Raw genomic sequence first — 6,019 nt, 5'->3', positions numbered from 1 at the left:
TATTTCTGATTTCAACATGATTTGAGCGTTTTTTGGAAAAGTGTTATTTCTGTTTTCAACATGATTAGAGCTGTTATGAAAAAGTGTTTTTTCAGTTTTTCACACATGTTTAGAGCTTGTTTAATGGAAAGTGTTGTATTTCTGTAATTCAGGTGCAGCTTGCTGAAACTGTCCACAGTGGTTGCTATCATCGATTTTAACAGTACTGCGTGCAAAAAAATTCCCACTTACAGAGCAGTCAAACTGTTTATGACGCTTGTTTGGAAAATATTATTTTCTGTATTTCATACTGATTTGGAGCTTGTTTTTGGAAGAGTGTTATTTCTGTTTTCTTAACATGATTTGAGCTGTTTATGAAAAAGTGTTTTTCAGTTTTTTCACCATATTTAGAGCTTGTTTATGGAAAAGTATTTTTTTTCGTTTTTAACTGATTTAGAGCTTGTTTGGAAAAGATTTTTCAGTTTTCAAACATGATTTAGATAGCTTGTTTATGGAAAAGTTGTTTAATTTCTGTAAATTCAAGGTTGCAGCTTGCCTGAAAACTGTCCACAGTGTTCCTATATTCGAGTTTAACAGTACTGCAAAAAATTCACTTACGAGTGCATCAAAACATGATTTAGAGCTTGTTTTTGGAAAAGTGTTTATTTCTGTTTTTCCCAACATTGAAATAGAGCTTGTTTATGGAAAAAGTGTTTTCAGTTTCAACATGATTTAAGCTTGGTTTATGGAAAAGGTGTTTATTTCTGTAATTCAAGGTGTCCTTGCTGAAACATGTCCACAGTGTTTCTCTATCATCGAGTTTTAACAGATGCAAAAAATTTCACTTTCAGATGTGCATCAACAACATGATTTAAGAGCTTGTTTTTGGAAAAGTGTTTATTTCTGTATTTCAACATTGATTTGGATGCTTGTTTTGAAAAGTGTTTTTTCTGTTTCAAACATGATTTAGAGCTTGTTTGGTGAAAAGTGTTTTTTCAGTTTTTCACAGGATTAGAGCTGTTTATGGAAAAGTGTTTATTTCTGTAATTCAGAAGGTTTGCAGCTTGCTGAAACTGTCCACAGTGTTCCTATGCATCGAGTTATAACAGTACTGCAAAAATCACTTACAGAGTGCATCAACACTTGATTTAGAGCTTGTTTATGGAAAAGTGATTATTTCTGTATTTCAACATGATTTGGAGCTGTTTTTGGAAAAGTGTTATGTCTGTTTTTTCAATCATTATTTGGCTTGTTTATGAAAAAAGTGTTTTTTCAGTTTCTTCAACAGATTTAGAGCTGTTTAGTGGAAGAAAGTGTTTATTTCTGTAATAATTTTCAATTAAGGATAATAGAAATTATTATTGCAGCTTGCTGAAGATGTCCACAGTTGTCCTATCATCGAGTTGTAACAGTACTCGAAAAAATCACTTACAGAGTGCATCAAACATGATTATAGAGCTTGTTATGGGAAAAGTGATTATGTATCGTATTTCAAGCATGATTATGGAGTCTGGTTTTTGGAAAAGTGTTTATATTTCTGTTTTTCAACATGATTTAGAGCTTGTTTATGAAAAGTGTTTTTTTCAAGTTTCTTCAACATGGATTAAACTTGTTATGGAAAGTATTTTTTCAGCTTTTTCACATGATTTAGAGCTTGTTTATGAAAAGTAATTTTTTCAGTTTTTTCAACATTGAATTAGAGCTTTGTTTCATGGAAAGTGGTCTATTCTTGTAACTTCAAGGTTGCAGCTTGCTTGAACGTCACAGTGTTCCTATCTATGATTTTATAACAATTGCAAAAATTCGGATTTACAGTAGTGCATCAAAACATGATTTCGAGCTTGTTTTGGAAAAAGTGTATTTCATGTTTTTCAACATAAAATAGAAGCTTGTTTATGAAAAACGTGTTTTCAATTTTTCAACATGATTAGAGCTTGTTTATGGAAAAGTGTTTATTTCTGTAATCAAGGTGCGAGCTTGCTGAAAACTGTCCACATGTTCGTATCATCGACGTTTAACAGTACTGCAAAAAATTCACTTACAGATTGCATCAAACATGATTTGAGCTTGTTTATGGAAAGTATATTTCTGTATTTTCAACTGAATTTGGAGCTTGTTTTTGGAAAAGTGTTTATTTCTGTTTTTTCAACAATTATTTAGAGCTGTGTTATGAAAAGTGTTTTTCAGTTTTATCCAACACTGATTTAGAGACTTGTTTATGGGAAAAGTGTTTATTTCTGTATCTCAAGGTTTGCATCTTGCTAAAAACTTGTCCACATGTGTCCTATCATCGAGTTTTAACATACTGCAAAAACATCACCTTGCAGAGTGCAAGTCAACATGGATTAAGAGTGTTTATGGAAAAGTGATTATTCTGATTTCCAACATGATTTGGAGCTGTTTTGCTGGAAAAGTGTTATTTCTGTTTTTCACATGATTTAGAGCTTGTTTAACAATAAAAAGTGTCTTTTTTCAGTTTTTCAACATGATTTATGGGAGCATTTCTTAATGGAAAGTGTTTATTTCTGTAATTCAAGGGTGCAGCTTGCTGAAAAAACTGTCCAGTGTTCCTTCATCGAGGTCTTAACATGTACTGCAAAAATTTACTTGACAGAGTTGCAATCAAAACATGATTTAGAGCTTGTTTTATGGAAAAGTGATTATTCTGTATTCAACATGATTTGGAGCTTGTTTTTGGGAAATGTGTTTATTCTCGTTTTTTCACATGATTTACGAGCTTGTTTAATGAAAAAGTTTTCCTTTCAGTTTTTCAACATGTTAGAGCTTGTTTTATGGAAAAGTGTTTATTCTGTAATTCAAGGTGCAGCTTGCTGAAAACTGTCCACAGTGTTCCTAATCATGAGTTTAACATACTGCAAAAAATCAACTATCAGGAGTGCACAAACATGAATGTAGAGCTTGTTATGGAAAAGTATTATTTCTGTATTCTCAACCATGATTTGGAGCTGTTTTTGGGAAAGTGTTTATTTCTGTTTTCATACATGATTTTAGAGCTGTTTAGAAAAAATTGTTTTTTCAGTTTTCAAACATGAATTTTAGAGCTTGTTCAAGAAAAGTGTTTATTTCTGTAATTCAAGGTTGCAGCTTGCTGAAAACTGTCACAGTGTCCTATCATCGAGGTTTACATACTGCACATAAAATTCCCTATACAAGTGCATCAAACATGATTTAGGAGCTTGTTTATGGAAAGTGATTATTGTCTTGTATTCAAACATGATTTGGAGCTTGTTATTTTGGAAAAAGTGTTTATTTCCTGTTTTTCAACATGATTTAGAGCTTGTTATGACAAAAGTGTTTTTCAGTTTTTCAACATGATTTAGAGCTTGTTTATGGAAAAGTGGTTATTTCCCTTGTTAATTCACGGGTCAGCTTCTGAAACTGTCCACAGTGTTCCTATACCATCGAGTCTTAAAGTACTGGCAAAAATTTACTTACAGAGTGCCATCAAACAGAATTTAGAGCTTGTTTTGAAAGTGTTATTTCTGTATTTTCAAACATGATTGGAGCTTGTTTTGGAAAAGTGTTTATTTCTGGTTTTCAACATGATGTTAGAGCTTGTTTTATGAAAAAGTGTTTTTCAGTTTCTTCAACATGTTTAGAGCTTGGTATTATGGAAAAGTGTTTTTCTGTAAATGTCAAGGTTGCAGCTTGCGTGAAAAACTGTTCCACAGTGGTTCCTCCATCATCGAGTTTTAACAGATACCTGCAAATTCACTTACAGTGACCTGGTAAATTCACACACACACACACACACACACACACACACACACACACACACACACACACACACACACACACACACACACACACACACACACACACACCAAGTGCGAGTGAGCGGTGAATAATGCTGATGTATTCTCACACAGCCAACGTGCTAATGTTCACATTAGTTAAGCATTCTGGTTCTGAGGTGCAGGAGTGTGAGATATGGAGTGATACAGAGTGTCGCTAGGTGGTTCAAAGTTTGAGGGGTCCGGAAGTTTGTCCCTAAACAGCTGCAGAGGAATGATATTCACATGTAGGCAGGCACACGCCCACACACACATACACATGCTGTGTCTTGCATCGTGTGTCCAGCACTCAACTCTTTCCCACTGTTATAAATCACCTCTTGATGAATGAAAGAGTGCCGCCCAATGATATCGCTCAGAGGCTGTGTAGACAACTCCGCCCCCTTCCTCTAGCATAGAAACACGAGCGCCCTCTCTCTCTCTCCCTATTCCACTCCTTCTCCCTCTGTCTCACACAAAGTCCACTGTATCTCTCTATGTAGACATTGGGTTTAGCTTGCTCCAATATCTTTTGGCCATTTTAAGGGTGTCATCGAAATCAAGACATCCTCTTACAGAAAGCCTCCAACATAAGTGTGAGAAAGGTTTAGGGTTTGGGTTAGGGTTACAGGTTAAGGTGAGGATTAGGGGTTAGGGGTTAGGGTTAGGGGTTAGTGTTAGGGGTTAAGGTTAGGGTTAGGAGTTAGGGTTAGGGATAGGGGTTAGGGGTTAGCATTAGGGGTTAGGGGTTAGGGGTTAGCKTTAGGGGTTAGGGGTTAGGGAAAATMAGATTTTGAATGGAAATTCTTTAGGTCCCCACGAGGATAGAAKAACATAATGTGTGTGTGTGTTTGTTTGTGTGTGTGTTAGTCTTTGTCCATTCACACATTTAAGTTTGTTAGGAAATTAAATGTGCAATGGGGGGTCTTTAACCCTAGAACCCCATTTGGATTGAGAGAGCAAAATAAATGGGTGCTTTAGTTTACAGGAGGATCTGTGCAGCACACCACTGACACCCCATCTCACTGTAAGGACCCCTCAGGAAGAGGTTTTGCCTTGCCTTCCTCCACACAAGGCTCAGGGACCTCTCTCTCTCTCTCTCTCTCTCTCTCTCATGCTCTCTCTCTCTCTTTCTCTCTCGCTATCTGTCTCTCTCTTTCTGTCTGTCTCTCTTTCTCTCTCTCCTCCCTTCAGAGTGGCCTTGATGTGGGCTTGTGTATTGCCTGCCTGCCTGCCTGCGTCAGTGCCTGTAGCTGAGCTGGAGGTCTTTCTTTCTATCAGAGTGTAGTCTGGCTCAGTGAGGTAGAGTGTGGCAGGCAGCAGACACACATTTTGTTACGTTACAACCTTATTCTAAAATGGATCATATTATTTTATTTAAATGTTTCCAAATTTATAAAAAATAAATAAAATTGTAATAGTACATTTACATAAGTATTCAGACCCTTTACTCAGTACTTTGTTGAAGCACCATTGGCAGCAATTACAGCCTCGAGTCTTCTTGGGTATGACTCTACAAGCTTGGCACACCTGGATTTGGGGAGTTTCTCCCATTGTTCTCTGCAGATCCWMTCAAGCTCTGTCCGGTTGGATGGGGAACATCGCTGCACARCTATTTTMAGRTCTCTCCAGAGATGTTAGATCAGGTTCAAGTGACATTCACTCTCAATAACATTCACAGACTTGTCCCGAAGCCACTCCGACATTGTCTTGGCTGTGTGCTTATGGTCGTTGTCCTGTTGGAAGGTGAACCTTCGCCACAGTCTGAGGTCCTGAGCTCTCTTGAGCAAGTTTTCATCAAGGATCTATCTGTACTTTGCTCTGTTTATCTTTCCTTCGATCCTGACTAGTCAATTCAATTCAATTCAATTTAAAGGCTTTATTGACACGGGAAAAATAGTCTGCTTCACCATAGGGCTGATGCCAGGCTTCCTCCAGATGTGACGCTTAGCATTCTCGCCTAAAAGTTCAATTTTGGTTTCAYCAGACCAGAGAATCTTGTTTCACATGGTCTGAGAGTCCTTTAGGTGCCTTTTGGCAAACTCCAAGCGGGCTGTCATCTGCCTTTTACTGAGGAGTGGCTTCCGTCAGGCCACTCTACCATAAAGACCTGATTGGTGGAGTGCTGCAGAGATGGTTGTCCTTCTGGAAGGTTCTCCCATCTCCACAGAGGAACTCTGGAGCTCTGTCAGAGTGACCATCGGGTTCTTGGTCACCTCCCTGACCGAGGCCCTTCTCCCCCGATT

Source organism: Salvelinus sp. IW2-2015, linkage group LG31 (genome assembly GCF_002910315.2).
Source record: "Salvelinus sp. IW2-2015 linkage group LG31, ASM291031v2, whole genome shotgun sequence".
NCBI lineage: Eukaryota > Metazoa > Chordata > Actinopteri > Salmoniformes > Salmonidae > Salvelinus > Salvelinus sp. IW2-2015.
Note: the sequence above shows the minus strand (reverse complement) of the source record.